Genomic DNA, 17,680 nt, shown 5'->3' on the forward strand with positions numbered 1-17,680 from the left:
ATCACACACTGGGGCCTGTTGAGGGGTGGGGAGACTAGGGGAGGGACAGCATTAGGAGAAATACTTAATGTAGATGACAAGTTGATGGGTGCAGCAAACCACCTTGGCACGTGTATACCTATGTAACAAACTTGCACGTTCTGCACATGTATCCCAGAACTTAAAGTATAATAAAACATTTAAAAAAAAAGCTTTTGAAGGCTTGTCCTCCCAAGATTTCCATATGTCACCAGGCATTGAGGTCTATTATCTGAATTAGGCTGAGAACATTGCAAGTTACCACTTTTCTCCAGGCTTCAATGGCCCAGGGACTCTGAGCAGTGTTACTTTCTTCCTAGTGTCTGACTATCCCTCTCTTCTTCATTTTTCCTTCCTTAGATCCCCTGTAATTGCATGAAATGCCTTATTTCCTTCTAATATGTGCTCATAAATGCATGGCATTATCTCCTTCCCAGATGGAGTCACTTTTAATTAAAAGCCAAAAATCCTGTATTTAAAGTTTGGATTTAAGATGTGGTTTGGAAAGGAGGGCTGGGGATATAGGTAAACAGATTGGGAAGCGGGGGAAGGCCTTTATGCTCTGCTTTGGTTTTACTTTCTCTGCAAAGGTGTTCGTTTATTTTTTAAAATTTTAGCCAAGACTTTTCAATAGAAACATATACAAGTATTTCTCTGTGTACTCCATTCTGCTGACTTTGAAGAGGAGAGGTAGGGTTTGCTTAAACCACAGGGTTCCCTGGTGGGCTCTTGGACTTTATGATGTTGTAGGGTGGCCTCGGCCAATTGCAGCAGCTGTTCCCTTTTGGAGGGGCTGGAGGTTTGGCGAGAGCAGCGGAAGAGGTGCACGGGGTGTTTGTACGCCGCAAGTAAGTGGGAGTAGGGTTTGCACATTTATGTGCATCTCTTCATCCCCTCTCATCGAATTCCCAGAAACCACAGCGTTGGCTGGGGGGTGCTGCTGAGTTTGGTACAGCCCTTTTAGGCGATGTGACTGCTTAGAAAGAGCCAACAGGCCAGGCACGGCGGTTCAGGCCTGTTATTCCAGCACTGTGGGAGGCCGAAGCAGGTGGATCACTTGAGGCCAGGAGTTCGAGACCAGCCTGGCCAACATGGTGAAACCCTGTCTCTACTAAAAATACAAAAAATTAGCTGGGCGTGGTGGCGGGTGCCTGCAATCCCAGCGACTCAGGAGGCTGAGGTAGGAGAATTGCTTGAACCTGGGAGGCAGAGGTTACAGTGAGCAGAGATCACGCCATTGCACTCCAGCTCAGCGACAAGAGCGAAACTTCGTCTAAAAAAATAAAAAGAAAGAGAGAGAAAGAAAGAGCCAGGAGTGCTAGATCTTCCTGGGCCTGACTCTACCCGTCCTGGCAACATGTAGTCCTCATGAGCACTGGGTGTAGTTACTGCATCACCACGAGCCCCAGTTCCTCTTTTTTTTTTTTTTTTGTGATGGAGTCTAGCTCTGTTGCCCACACTGGAATGCAGTGGTGTGATCTTGGCTCACTGCAACCTCCGCCTCCTGGGTCAAGTGATTCTTTTGCCTCAGCCTCCTGAGTAGCTGGGATTACAGGCATATGCCACCACACCCAAATTTTTGTATTTTTAGTAGAGATGGGGTTTCATCATGTTGGCCAAGCTGGTCTTGAACTCCTGACCTCAGATGATCCACCCGCCTTGGCCTCCCAAAGTGCTGGGATTACAGGCGGGAGCCACTTCACCCGGACACCAGTTCCTTCTTTAGAAAATGGCTCTTGACCTTGGGTGGGCATAAGGACCATAAGGTTGTTAAAAATGCAGATTATTGGGCCCCACTCCTCAGCAAGACCGAATCTGGAGGCATCTAGGGTGAGACCCAAGAATCTGAATTCTAACTGGTGATTAAAGAAATCCCGGGGGTCGTGTGAGATCATGAATGTAAAAAGATGAGTCGAGGCAATCCGAGGAGAAAAATAATGCAGATGCCACCAGGATCAACTTGTCACCATTGTTATCCACAATGTCACACTGTACCGTCTCCACCCAGAAATGTTTGAAAAAAATATGTGGGAGAATCATCCAAGAAATACGACCAGTCTGATGGCAGATTAGAGCTAAGTGCCTCCTCCATAACTTACATCAGTGTTACATCAGTGGTCCAACAGTAAATCCAGTAAATCTACTCGGTACCCACTTAAGTCTTTTTTTTTGAGATGGAATTTCACTCTTGTGGCCCAGGTTGGAGTGCAGTGGCTCAATCTCAGATCACTGCAACCTCCACCTGCTGGATTGAAGCCATTCCCCTGCCTTAGCCTCCTGGGTAGCTGGGATTACAGGCATGCACCACCACACCCAGCTAATTTTTGTATTTTAGTAGAGACGGAGTTTCACTATGTTGGCCAGGATGGTCTCGATCTCCTGACCTTGTGATCCACCCTCCTCAGCCTCCCAAAGTGCTGGGATCACAGGTGTGAGCCACCGCACCTGTTTCCACTTAAGTCTTCTGAGCTTTAGAATATTTTTGGAAGTCGGCAGCGTATGTGCAGCGCCTCTCATCTATTTTTTTTTTTTTTTTTTTTTTGAGATGGAGTCTCACTCTGTGGCTCAGGCCAGAGTGCAGGCGCATGATCTCGGCTCACTGCAACCTCCACCTCTTGGGTTTAAGTGATTCTTCTGCCTCAGCCTCCCGAGTAGCTGGGATTACAGGCGTGAGCCACCGCGCCTGGCCTCTCACCCATTTTTGTATACTATCATAAAACTATTTGGCGTTCTTCCATGAAATCAAGGAATAGGTGACTTGTAGAAAACCTTTCAATTTGTCCTGGCAAGTGCAAATGATTTAGAATAGAACACAAAATACCAGACATTGTCATTAAACTGAAAGTAAATATCATTCCAGTGGTCTATGGCCATGAAGTGGAATCCCTACAGCAGGGAAGCAGGCACTATTGGTATATGTCACATACAAAGACTCAGTTTTGTGTGTCAAAAATGGGCTTGTCTAGCTGGTAAGAGGTCACCGCCCATCTATAGGAATAAATGAAAATAATGAAAAGCAATTAAAAATAAATGATATGTGCTCCTCTGTATTCCTTTATAGATTTTGTCCTTTGGTTTCAAATTTTTCTAGCCTTAATATTACCGAAGACCTCTCTTGAATAGTTAAAATAATATTGTCTTTTAAAAATTGTAAAATAGAAAATTTTAGAAAAATAGGGCAAAGAAATGATTCATAATCTCATTATCACTTTTGAGCATTGCAAGTCTTGTTCCATTTGCACACACATTTTGATGAATTTGGGATCAATGCGTCTCCACTTTTCATCTCATATTATGTCATGTGCATTTTTCATGTTTTTGACACATCTTTAAAATTATGATTTCTAATAACTGAGCACGTGGACTCTCCTTAATTAATTTTCTGCTCTTAGATAATTTGGTTGCCTTCAATTTTTCACTAACCTAATATCCTTTTTGTATAATGAAATATTTTAAATCTATAAAAAATGACAAAAAAAAGGGTACAGGAAATATTCATGTATGCATCACCTAGACTTAAACAAATGTTCTGTTCTTTCTTTCTTTCTTTTTTTTTTTTTTGAGACAAAGTCTCACTCCGTTTCCCGGGCTGGAGTGCAGTGGCACCATCTCGGCTCACTGCAACCTCTGCCTCCCGGGTTCAAGCAATTCTCCTGCCTCAGCCTCCCGAGTAGCTGGGATTACAGGTGTGCACCACCACACTCAGCTAATTTTTGTATTTTTATTAGGGATAGGGTTTCACCCTGTTGGCCAGGATGGTCTTGGTCTCCTGACCTCAGGTGATCCACTCATGTTCTATTATTTCTAACCGTCTCTTTGAAGGGCTATTTTGTCTTTAAATACCTCTTACCTGTTTGACATGTTCTTATTCATTTTATGAAGACTCGAGTGGCTTCTGTGACCAGAATCTTGCTGTGTCCTACCCTGACTTCACCTAGAAGCTAATCTTGCTGTGTCCTACCCTGACTTCATGTAGAAGCTAATCTTGCTGTGCATTGTACAACAGGGGTATGGATGATATCACCTTAGGATGAAAGTCTGGACTCTTGGGCATGACTCCAGCTGCAGAATCAGGCTTATGAGGCTTAATAACTATGATTTCCCATCAGAGATTGTATGATGGTCCATAGTCTGCACTGCCTGTCGTAGATCCAGACATGATCAAACAGTGCCAGTGAAACAATGTTATGCTATCTTTACAAACTGGCAGATAGGCATCCATTTTTAAAATTTGAAAAATGTATTTATTTACTTACAATTTTATTCTGAAAGAATAATAGATCACAGGAAGTTGGGGAAAATGTACAGGAAGGTCCCATGTACTCTTCATCTAGTGCCCCCCAGTGGTAATGTCTTGCGTAACTAGAGTGCAGTATCAAACCAGGAAATTGGCCATGGTACAATCCGCAGAGCTCATTCACATTTTATCAGTTTTATGTGCACTCTTGCATGTGTGTGTTGTGTGTGTGCATGTATGTGTGTGCATCTTTGTGCAAATTTGTCACGTTTAGATTTGTGCAACTACCATCACAATCAAGATACAGAACTGCCCGGGCACTGTGGCTCACGCCTATAATCCCAGCACTTTGGGAGGCTGAGGCAGGCGGATCACTAGATCAGGAGATCAAGACCATCCTGGCCAACATGGTGAAACCCCGTCTCTACTACAAATACAAAAAAAAAAAAAAAAAAAAAAAACTGGGCATGGTGGCATGTGCCTGTAATCCCAGCTACTTGGAAAGCTGAGGCAGGAGAATCACTTGAACCAGGGAGTTGGAGGTTGCAGTGAGCCAAGATGGTGCCACTGCACTCCAGCCTGGCAACAGAGCTATCCCTCCATCTAAAACAAAAAAAAAAGAAAAGATACAGAACTATTCCATCACCCCATCACCCTAGGGCTCCCTCTTGCTATTCTTTTATTTATTTTTAAAATGGAGACAGAGCCTCACTATGTTGCCCAGGCTGGAGTGCAGGGGCTCAATCATGGCTCACTGCAGCCTGACCTCCCGGGCTCAAGTAATCCTCCCACCTCAGCCTCCTGAGTAGCTGGGACTACAGGCATGCGCCAACACACATGGCTAATGTTTGTATCTTTTTTGTAGAGATGGGATTTCACCATGTTGCCCAGGCTGGGCTTGAACTTCTGGGCTCACGTGATCTGCCTGTCTCGGGTGTTAGGATTACAGATGTGAACCACTGTGCCCGGCCTGCTATTCTTTTATGATCATCATGTGTAGCTTTTCTTTTCCTCTTAACAGGGTCTTTAGCTGAGCAAGTATTTTTTTATTTTTATTTTTATTTTGAGGAGGTCAATTTATCAATTTTTCCTTTTATAGATTGTGCTTTTGGTGTCAAGTCTAAAATCTCTTTACCTAGCTCTAGGTCCTGAATGTTTTTTCCTATGTTTATTTTTCTAAAAGTTTTTTAGTCTTATGTTTTACATTTAAGTCTATGACTAATTTTGTGTCAATTTTTGTATAAGGTGTGTATAAAGCACCATTTATGGTAAGCTTATTGATATGGTTTGGCTCTGTGTCCCCACGCAAATCTCATCTTGAGTTGTAGTTCCCATAATCCCTACGTGCTGTGGGAGGGACCCAGTGTGAGGTAATTGAATCATGGAGGTGGTTTCCTCCCATGCTGTTCTCATAATATTGAGTGAGTTCTCATGAGATCTCATGGTTTTATAAGAGGCATTCTCCTTTGCCTGGCACTCACTCTGTCTCCTGCTGCCCTGTGAAGAGGTGCCCTCTGCTATAATTGTAAGTTTCCTGAGGCCTCCCTAGCCATAAGTAACTGTGAGTTAATTAAACCTCTTTTCTTTATAAATTACCCAGTCTTGGATATTTTCACCATGTTGCCCAGGCTGTTCTTGAACTCCTGGGCTCACGTGATCTGCTGTTTCTTCATAGCAGTGTGAGAACAGACTAATACAGTTATCCTTCCTCCACTGAAATGCTTCTGCATCTTTGTAAAAATCAGTTGCCCCTGCTTGCGTGGGTCTATTTCTTATTCTCTACTCTTCTCCATTGATCACTGTGTCTATCCCTTTGCCAGTACCAAACGGTCTTAATTACTGCACTATTAGTAAGTCATTATGTCATGCAGAGTGGTTCCTCCCACTTCATTTATTTTTTCCAGAATTGTGTTAGCGATTTTAAGTCTTTTGCCCTTCCATAAAATTTAAAATAAGCTTTTCTACAAAAACCTTCCTGGGATTTTCAGAAGAATTGAGTTAATCCTATGGATCCATTTGGGGGAAAAAAATCTACATCTTTATGCTAAGTCTTTCAATCCATGAACATAGTATAGTGTTTCTTTTATTTAGGGTCTCTTTGATTCTTTTCATCAACATTTTGTAGCTTTTAGCATACAGATCCCATACATGTTTTGTTACATTTATACCTAAGTACTTCATTTTTTTGGGACAGACTGTAAACAGTATTATTTTCTTTTTCTTTTTCTTTTTTTTTTTTGAGATGGAGTCTCACTGTGTCACCCAGGCTGTAGTGCAGTGGCACAATCTCAGCTCCTGCAACCTCTACCTCCCGGGTTCAAGTGATTTTCCTGCCTCAGCCTCCTGACTAACTGGGATTATAGGCACTCACCACCATACCCGGCTAATTTTTTGTATTTTCAGTAGAGATAAGGTTTCACCACATTGGCCAGGCTGGTCTCGAACTCCTGACCTCAAGTGATCCATCTGCCTCGGCTTCCCAAAGTGCTAGGATTACAGGCCTGAGCCACTGCTCCAGGCCACCACTCCCTTTCTATTCTGCACAGCCCTGGAGGAGGTACTAGGTCTTGTTCCTGTCTATTTCACCAGAAGAACAGGTTTCCTACCGCAAAGGGTATTTGCATTTAAAAGGAGACTGGGATAGAGGGGCTGAAAACCACACCAGGGGGCTGGGTTTCCCCTCCATCTCACAGGAAGCTGGGCCTTTGGGATAAAATAGTAAACACACTTGACTATTTTTATTTCTGGACTGAAGCCCTGCCCTGCCATGTGCCGCATGTCCCCGAATTGCCCCATTCTTTGCTGCTGCTGTCCCCATTCTATCACGCATTGGTTGGGTTTTCCATAAACCCACTTTACTCTTTCCTTTGTTTCTCTGGATTTCTGTCTCCATCTCTGGCAGAGAAATGGCAGGAATGGGATATCCCAGGTCTCAATGTCTTACAATTTTGGTGAATGGACTTTTCTCAAACTGATGTAGGATATGATAAATTCCTCTTCAAAGGTTTTAGCCTGTAAATTGTTAAGTACAATGAGTTCTGAGATCCTCTCCAAAGAACCAATGAATCAGTATGTTCAGCTCCCCTATTCTTTGTTCTTCATTTTAAAGTTTAACTTCCTTGTTCAGTTTGTCTCCTTGCCCCTAGTTTCAGTAAACAACCCCCTCCTAGCCTCTATCACCTGTTCTGTCCTGAGTTACCTCTGGTCACCTGCTCCGTCCTGAGTCACCCCTGGTCACCTGCTTTGACCTGAGTCAACCTGAGTCACCTGTTCTTTAACCATACTTCCTGCCAAACTACTCACTCCGGCACTCCAGCTGATACCCTTGCTATCTTTAAAATAGCCAATCAGAATTAGCTTAGACTCTGCGGTCCAACCCTAGCCAATAGGGGAGCAACACAGCAGTAGGGGTTGCCTGCATCAGGGATAAGAACCCTTTCCCCTCTCTTATTCAGGTGTGCTCTTGCCATTGCTCCATCCATGAGATGCACCTTTCTGTGGAAGTAAAATTGCCTTGCTGAGAAAATTTATGTTCGAATGCTATTTCTTTTGCAGCACCAAAAATTTATTTCTAACACTGACATCAAGAGAAGTGCCTGTAGCAGGCGCTGGGCTTAAAGGAGGCCATCCCAGGTGTCGGTCATCCCATGGCCCTGTAGCCATCTGGCCCAGTGCTCAACCCTCCCTCTACCAGTGACTTGCAAGTGCTTACATCATGGTGCTCCACGACCCTTTGTGCTGTGCCCTAAGGATTGGGCATATCGATAGTAAGGACTCATTAATTGGTCTGTTTACAAAGCGATATTACCATGCACTATTCAGCTTACTCAATTTAGAAGGTGGTTGTGGGGCCTGGCGCAGTGGCTTACGCCTGTAACCCCAGCAGTTTTGGAGGCCGAGGTGGGCGGATCATGAGGTCAGGAGTTCAAGACCAGCATGACCAACATGGTGAAATCCTGTCTCTACTAAAAAAATGCAAAAATTAGCCAGGTGTGGTGGTGTGTGCCTGTAATCCCGGCTACTCAGGAGGCTGAGGCAGGAGAATCTCTTGAACCTGGGAGGCGGAGGTTGCAGTGAGCCAAGATTGCACCATTGCACTCCAGCTTGGGTGACAGAGAGAGACTCTGTCTCAAAAAAAAAAAAAAAAAAAAAAAAAAAAAAAAAAAAAAAAAAAAAGAGAGAGAGAGAAAAAAAGAAGGTGGTTGTGAAAAATGAAAGTGTTTCTCTGTTCATGTATTCATTCAAAAGTTGCCATGTCCTCTATAGCACTCTTAGGCCCTAGGAATATAGAAATGAATAAATTATGGTTCCTACCTGGATGATCTCATAGTTTAATGGATGAGACAGAAGCACAATTATTGTACATACACTATGTCAACTGTCACCACGAGTACACTCATGAAGTACCACTGGGACGTGTGTAAGAGGAGGGAGACAGGGGAGGCTTCCCAGAAAAGAGGATGTTAAACTGACCTCATTCAGCCCCAGGCCACCTGAGCGGAAAGTGCCCACATGGTCATATTCCAATGGTACTTCTCTGCCTGAATATGGGGCAAATAGTGGAATTTGCCAGTGGACAGTGGAAGAATTAATAAAAACTTTTAGGCTGGGCATGGTGGCTCATGCCTGTAAACCCCAGTGCTTTGGGAGGCCAAGGTGGGAGGATCACTTGAGGCCAGGAGTTCAAGGCCAGCCTGGACAACATAGCCAGATCTCATCTTTACAAAAAATAATACTAAGCTGGGTGTTGTGGTGCATGCCTGTAGTCCCAGCTATTCAGGAGGCTGAGGTGAGAGGATGGCTTGAGCCCAGGAGGCTGAGGCTACAGTGAGCTGTGATCATGCCACCGCACTCTAGTCTGGGTTACAGAGCAAGACCCTGTCTCTAAAACATTTGAAAATTAAAAAAATAAAACTCTTATTATAAAAGATTGTGTTTCATGTTTTGAAGGAGTTTCTGAAATATAAAAAAACCATAAATAATAAGGTAACTAGCATGCATACCCTATTCCTCAATTCTTGAATTTAAACCATTAATAATTCAGATACATTTTTAAATATTTAAAGGAGTTAGAATAATATAATAAGGATGAAGTACCTTTTCTATTTCTCTCCAGTTTCAATCTCTTCTTTTCTTTTCCAGAGGCAACATTATCATAAATTTGGTATGTGTTTGTCTACTCTATTTAAAATGATTGTATCATGTGCTTCAATGAATATGTCTCTATATGATATTGCAAAGTATCCTCTCATGCATTTTAAATGTTTACAGAAGTCCTATGTTATGCATAGCATAGAATCCTAAAGCTTGTCTTTTAATTCATCATCATGATTTCAAGATCTAGTTATTTTGATATATTAACTTATTAATTTTAAATGCTGTTGAACATTTTCAGTTGACTATTTCGAATTAGTCTATACATTTTCCTACTGATGGACATTTTGGCTTTCTTTCTTTCTTTCTTTCTTTCTTTCTTTCTTTCTTTCTTTCTTTCTTTCTTTCTTTCTTTCTTTCTTTCTTTCTTTCTCTTTCTTTCTCTTTTTTTTTGCTTTTACCAACAATTCTGCAATAAGCACTGTTTATAACATATCCTGATGGAAAACTGCAAACAATTTTAGACTCTTGGATATGTGCAACACCAGATTATGCCATTTGGCTCTCCAAAGTGATTGTACCAGTTTTACATTTCACTTTTTAATGCCTCTTGATATTAAACATCTGGTATCGTCAGACTTTCTGAGTTGCCAGAAAGTCTGGCAATGAAATGGTACCTCATCGCCAGCTGTGTACTGGAACTGGTGTGGACTGCGTGGAAGAACTGGTTGTGTGCGTCTCATTCCAACTGTGGGTTCAGTGACTTCACGAGGTTAGTCTGAAGTTGACTGTGGTGGGAGCATTTACATCACGGGAATTGGCACACACTACAAACTGGTTTTTCCCTTGGAGAGCCAGTTGTTAAGCATTTACCAGCTCACCGTGGCCAACTCACTGGGCTTCCTCAGTCCACCTTCTTCCCATGAACTCATCTCACATGACTCCCAGGTTACAGATGGATGAAAGTCCTGTTTGTGGCTGAAAGTTGTAACAAGTGGAGTTGTGCCAACTGTTGATGTAGGGCTTGACAAGGCCTCAGCTGCATTGTTCCACACTGAAGGGGGCACAGGCAAGAGAATCTCTGGTAAGCAAACTTTTAAAAAAACATAAAACCAAAATCCTCCCCCAAAACCTTTAATTTTTTTTTTTTTTGAATGCAGTGGTGCAATCACAGCTCACTGAAGCTTTGAACTCCCTGGCTCAAGCAATCCTCCCACCTCAGCCTCTCAGCTAGCTGGGACTAAAGGTGTGCAGCACCACACTCAGCTGATTTTTAAACTTCTGTAAAGACAAGGTCTCATTATGTTGCCCGGGCTGGTCTCGAACTCCTGGCCTCAATCAATCCTGCTTCAGCCTCCCAACTGCTGGGCTTACCGGCATGAGCTATTGTACCTGCTCTCATATTCTTTTCTTTTTTTTTTTTTTGAGACGGAGTCTTGCTCTCTTGCCCAGGCTGGAGGGCAGTGGCGCGATCTTGGCTCACTGCAAGCTCTGCCTCCTGGGTTCATGCCATTCTCCTGCCTCAGCCTCCCGAGTAGCTGGGACTAGAGGCGCCCACCACCTCGCCCGGCTAATTTTTTGTATTGTTTTAGTAGAGATGGGATTTCACCATGTTAGCCAGGATGGTCTTGATCTCCTGACCTGGTGATCTGCCCACCTTAGCTCCCAAAGTGCTGGGATTACAGGAGTGATCCACTGCACCCGGCCCTCATATTCTTTTTTTAAACTCCTCTTCACTAACGGAACTCTTCTGTAGATTTATTTTTTTCATTTAACAAGGTTTTCTGGAATTTATTGTATAACGTATGTTGTAATCTACTTTTATGTTTTTTGTAGGTGGAGAGTACTCCATTTTATGGATACACTACAGATAATACAATCAGTCCCCTATCAATGAACATTTGGGTTATTTACAGCCTTTTGTTTACACAAAAATGTTATAATAGATAGACTAATGCATGGGTCATTTTGTATTTTTGCTAACATATAGTTAGGATAGATTCCTGGGGGTAGAATTTCTGAGTAACGTGTAGCAGATTAAACAATAGGTTTATTGAAGTGTAATTTACATACCATAACATGCAACTATTTTAAGTATACAGTTCAATGATTTTTAGTAAATTTATGTGGTTCTGCAACATGACCACCATCCAGTTTTAGAGCACTTCCACCACCCTCAAAATTTCGTTGTGCCTGTTTCTAACCCCAAACTCAGACAATTATTGATCGGTTTACTGTCTTTGAAGTTCTGCCCTTTCTGGAAATATCACATAAAGGAAATTGTCTAATATGCAGATTTTCATGTTGATCTTCTTTTACTTAGCGTAATGTTTTTGAGTTTCATTCATAGTGTTTAATGTCTGCTCTGGTTTGGATTTGTGTCCCCACCCAAATCTCATGTTGAATTGTGATCTCCAATGTGGGAGGTGGGGCCTGGTTGGAGGTGACTGGGTCATGGGGGCGGATTTTCCCCTTTGGTGCTCTTCTCGTGATGCAGTTCTCATGATATTTGGTTGTTTAAAGGAGTGCAGCGCTCCCTCCTCTCTCTTCCTCCTGCTCTGGCCATGTAAGACCTGCCTGCTTCTCCTTCGCCTTCTGCCATGATTGTAAGTTTCCTGGGACCTCCCTAGCCATGCATCCCATACAGCCTGAGGAACTGTGAGCTTGTTAAACCTCTTTTCTTTATAAATTACCCAGTCTCAGGCATTTCTTTATAACAATGCAAGAACAGACTAATACCCGGTCTCACTAGTTCATTCCTTTGTATTGCTGAGTACAGTCTCCTGTGTGTCTACATCACAATCTGTTTATCTGTTCATTAGTTCATGGACATTGGCACCATATCCAGTTGGAGGCTTTTGTGAACAAAGCCGCTGTGATTTATATGATGTTCATCTCTTTGTATGCACACGTTTTTGTTTCTCTTGGGTAGATACCCAGGAGTGGAATTGCTGATTCATATGATAAGGTTTATGTGATAGATGTAAGCTTAACATTTAAAGAAATTACCGAACTGCTTTTCAATTTTGTATTCCCACCCATGACATTTGAGAGTTTTCATTTCTCCATATCCTTGCAAATTGACAATCTTTTTGATTATAGCTCTTCTAATAGATGTTAATGGTAACTCATAGTGGTTTTAATTGGCATACAACTAATGACTAACAATACTTGTGCATATATTAGCTACCTATATAACTTTTTGATGGAATGTCTATTCACATATTTTATTTAGGTTTTCTCTTTTTTTTGAGGCAGGGTCTTGCTTGGTCACCCACAATGGAGTGCAGTGGCATGATCTTGGCTCACTGCAACCTCTGCCTCTCAGGCTGAAGCGATCCTCTCACCTCAGCCTCCTGAGTAGCTGGGACTACAGGCATGTGCCACCATGCCCGGGTAATTTTTGTATTTTTTGGAGAGATGGGATTTTGCCACATTGCCCTGGTCTCAAACTCCTGGGCTCAAAAGATCCGCCCACTTTGGCCTCCCAAATTGCTGGGACTTATATGCATGAGCCACTGTACCCAGCCCTTTACTTTTTTTTTAATTGGGTTGTTTGTCTTCCTATTATTGGATTGTAGAAGTTCTTTATATATTCTGGATACAAGTTTGTTTGTTTGTTTTTAATCACACATGTTTTGGAAATATCTTTCTCTCAGTCTTTTTTTTTTTTTTTTTTTTTTTGCTGGGGGAGACAGGATCTCACTCCTGTCACCCAGGTAGGAGTGCAGTGGCACACTCACGGCTTTTTATAGCCTCTTGACCTCCTAGGCTCAAGTGATCCTCCCACCTCTCTTTTTTTTTTTTTTTTTTTTTAGGTCTTATTATGTTGCCCAGGATGGTCTCAAACTCCTGGGCTCAAGCCATCCTCCCGCCTCAGCCTCCCAAAGTGCTGGGGTTACAGGCCTGAGCCACTGAGCCCAGTCTTTCCATTTTCTTAATGGGGTTTTTGAAAAGCAAATATTTTAAATTCTGATGAAGTCCAATTTATCTCTTTTTTCTATTATACATTGTGCTTTTGGTGTCATATCTAAGAAATTTGCCTAACTAAAGGTCACAAAGATGTTCTCCACTGCTTTTTTCTAGATGCTTTATGAATTCAGCTCTTACATTTAGGTCTATGATCCATTTTGAGTTAATATTTTACAAAGAGCGAGATCAGGGTTGACGTTTCTTAGTATTTACGGCATAAGAATATTCAATGGTTCCAGCACCACTTGTTGAAGAGACTATCCCTTCTCCTTCCAATGGCCTTGGCACCTTTGTAATAAATCAATTGATGATATATGTGTGTGTCTATTTCTAGACTCTCATTTCTTCCTGACATCTTTACTTCTAGCCTTTCAGTGAGCTTTTAAATATCCCAGGGGGTAGAGCCCTTTGAAAAATTACTGATCTCTTTTATTGTTTATTATAATCATCTTTTTTTGGGGGGAATCTGGCCCAAGTCCCCTGAAGGCTTGGGTTAGGTTAAGTGCACCAAAGTGTCCAAGGTTGCCTTTGAAAGTGTTTTCATTATTCAGTACCTCCCCCATGCCAATTTGCCAGGCCTCATGTGTCACTAGGCACATTTCTGTTCTTTTTTTTTTTTTTTTTTTTGAGATGGAGTCTCACTTGTCGCCTAGGCTGGAGTGCAGTGGTGCTATCTCAGCTCACTTGGAATCTCCACCTCCCGGGTTCAAGCAATTCTGTGTCTCAGCCTCCTGAGTAGCTGGGATGACAGGTGCCCACCACCACGCCCAGCTATTTTTTTTTTGTATTTTTAGTAGAGACGGGGGTTTCACCATCTTGGCCAGGCTGGTCTTGAACTCCTGAACTTGTGATCCATCCACCTCGGCCTCCCAAAGCGCTGGGATTCCAGGTGTGAGCCACTGCGCCCAGCCATCACTAGGCACATTTCTTTAACAATGGGCGCCTCCCCTGCTGGGCACAGTTTACTGAGGAATCTTAAGCCCGGGACCAGGCTGCAAGCCCAACCCATCTCCCACTGGTTTCATCTGTTCCATGAGACTCTTGGGGCCCTCATGGCCCCTAGAGATGCCCCAACATTGCAGCAGCACCAGCTCAGGAACCCACGCCATGCTGACAATCTAGAGAGGTAGAAGATTCACCATGAAGTCATGAGCATGCATGTTTAAGGCCATTACAATCCCATTTTAATTAAATTCAGTCTTCAAGTATTTGGGTTTTTTTTTTTTTCTCCCCCTAACCCCTTTTGTTTTTGAGATGGAGCTTCTCTCTTGTGGCCCAGGCTGGAGTGCAGCGGCGCGATCTCAGCTCACTGTAACTTCCGCCTCCCGGGTTCAAGCGATTCGCCTCCCGGGTTCAAGCGATTCTCCTCAGCCTCCCTAGTCGCTGGAATTACAGGCGCTCACCACCACACTCATCTAATTTTTTGTATTTTTGGTAGAGATGGGGTTTCATCATGTTGACCAGGCTGGTCTTGACCTCAGGTGATCCGTCCACCTCAGCCTCCCAAGTGCTGGGATTACAGGCCTGAGTCACCTAGTATTTGGGTCACCTAGTATTTGAGTCTTTCCTTTCTGTCCTGAGTGGGTGAGAAAAGGACTGGTTCCCACCAATCCTTCATGCACTTTTCCCAAAACACCCCCCATGGCTGACAGTGGAGATGCACATGTGCAGAAGCAGCCGTAAGTGCTCTGTGAGAGGAGGCAGATGAAATACAATCGAGGCAAAGCTGTGGCCCAGTGGGAGAGCAGGTGACTCTCAGGGCGGGTTGCGGGTGGTCAGGATGGAAAAAGTCTTCCAAAACCTGATGTTTGAGTGGGGTTTGGCCAAAAAAATAGGATAAAGGAGGAAAGAGGATTCCGGGCAGAGGAAGCAGAATTGGCAAACCTACCCAGGTTTGGACCAGCAGAATGTAATGGAGGAGTTTGGAATGAGGGTGAAATTGTTGAAGCCAAAGCTGGGAGCAGAGGGAGGCTAGGGTTCAAGTGAATGCATCTGTTCTTGAGACTTCACCCCATCTTAATTTAAAAAAAATTAATTTTTAACATAAATAGTTAATTTTTAGAGACGAAGTCTCGCTCTATAGCCCAGGCTGGAGTGCAGTGGCACGATCACAGCTCACTGCAGCCTTGAACTCCTGGGCTCAAGCCATCCTCCTGCCTCAGCCTCTAGAGTAGCCAGGACTACAGGTGTGCACCACCAAGCCTGGCTAATTTTTTATTTTTTGTAGCTATGGAGGTCTCACTATGTTGTTCAGGCTGGTCTTGAACTGCTGGACTCAAGTGATCCTCCTGCCTCAGCTTCCCCAAGAGCTGGGATTACAGGCATTAGCTACTGCATCTGGCCATTTAAATTAAAAAAAAAAATTGTGGAAAATACATGTAGCATAAAATTTAACATCTTAACCTTTTTTTTTTTTTTTTGAGATGCAGTCTCGCTCTATCTCGCCCAGGCTGGATTGCAGTGGCGTGATATCAGCTCACTGCAACCCCCGTCTCTTAGGTTCAAGCGATTCTCCTGCCTCAGCCTCCTGAGTAGTTGGGATTACAGGAATGCGCCACCTCACCCAACTACTTTTTGCATTTTTAGTAGCGATGGGGTTTCACCATGTTGGTCAGGCTGGTCTCGAACTCCTGACCTCAGGTGATCCACCCATCTTGACCACCCAAAGTGCTGGGATTACAGGCGTGAGCTACCGCATCCGGCCCCATCTTAACCATTTTGAGTGTGGAGTTAAGGAGTGTTAATTCACATTGTTGTGCAACCATCCATTCATCTCCAGAACTTTTTCACCTTGTGATCTTGAAACTCTGTTCCCATTAAACACTCACTCTCCCTCCTCCCTTCTCCCTGGCAACCATCATTTTACTTTCTGTCTCTATGAGTTCAATAACTCTAGGTGCCTCCTATAAGTGGAATCATATAGTATTTATCTCTCGGTGAATGGCTTATGTCACTCTGCATAATGTCCTCAGGGTCCATCCATGTTGGAGCAGGTGTCAGAATTTATCTCCTTTTAAAGGCTGAAAAATATTCTATTGTATGACAGACTACATTTTGTTCATTCATCCATCTGTTCATGGGTACCTGGGTCTCATCTACCTTTTGACTCTTGTGAGTAACGTTGCTATGAACATGGGTGTGCAAATATTTTTTTGAGATCCTTTCAATTTTTTTTATTATTATACTTTTAAGTTCTGGGATACATGTGCAGAGCGTGCAGGTTTGTTACATAGGTATACATGTGCCATGGTGGTTTGCTGCACGCATCAACCTGGCATCTACATTAGGTATTTCTCCTAATGCTATCTCTCCCCTAGCCCCCTGCCCCATGACAGGCCCTGGCATGTGATGTTCCCCTCTCTGTGTCCATGTGTTCTCATTGTTCAACTCCCACTTAGGAGAACTTGCAGTGTTTGGTTTTCTGTTCTTGTGTTAGTTTGCCGAGAACGACGGTTTCCAGCTTCATCCATGTTCCTACAAAGGACATGAACTCATCCTTTTTTATGGCTGCATAGTACTCCACGGTGTATATGTGCCACATTTTCTTTATCCCGTCTATCATTGATGGGCATTTGGGTTAGTTCCAAGTCTTTGCTATTGTGAACAGTGCCACAATAAACATACATGTTCATTCAATTCTTTTGAATATATACCCAGACATGGAATTGCTGGGTCATAGGGTAACTCTATGTTTAATTTTCTTTTCTTTTTCTTTGTTTGAGATGGAGTGTTGCTCTGTTGCCCAGGCTGGAGTGCAGTGGCATGATCTCAGCTCACTGCAACCTCTGCCTTCCAGGTTCAAGCGATTCTCCTGCTTTAGCCTCCTGAGTAGCTGAAATTACAGGCATGCACCACCATGCCTGGCTAATTTTTGTATTTTTAGTAGAGACAGGGTTTTGCCATGTTGGCCAGGCTGGTCTCGAACTCCTGAGCTCAGATGATCCACCCACCTCGGCCTCCAAAAGTGCTGGGATTACAGGTGTGAGCCACCGTGCCTGGCTACTCTATGTTTACTTTCCTAAGGAACTGCCATGCTGCTTTCCACAGTGGTCGCACCTTTTACATGCCCACCAACAGGGCACAAGGGTTCCAGTGCTTCCACATCCTCACTAACACTTGTAATTTTCTGTTATTTTCTTTTAGAGTAACCATCCTAATAGGTATGTTCACTCCAATTTTGATAAAAGAACATTTACCTCTGAGTCACCAGATTGTGAAGATTGGCTCCAGTTAATGTTTTTATGCGAATGAACTTCACGGAGGTGGGGCCAGGTTTGACACTTGGGACATTGACAAGTCAGTGAAGGTCATATCCATCATCCTCAACCACCAGACTGTGCCAGCTGTGTCTTGTTTTGT

The 17,680-nt window shown here is 43.3% G+C and overlaps 1 long non-coding RNA gene across 1 annotated transcript in view; it reads left to right on the forward strand.

The window, feature by feature from the left end:
- Positions 1-17,680, forward strand: part of LOC105483381 (uncharacterized) — an 88,120-nt gene that overhangs the window by 20,421 nt on the left and 50,019 nt on the right. The window lies entirely within an intron of this gene.

The sequence above is a fragment of the Macaca nemestrina genome, chromosome 4 (genome assembly GCF_043159975.1).
Source record: "Macaca nemestrina isolate mMacNem1 chromosome 4, mMacNem.hap1, whole genome shotgun sequence".
Taxonomy (NCBI): Eukaryota; Metazoa; Chordata; class Mammalia; order Primates; family Cercopithecidae; genus Macaca; species Macaca nemestrina.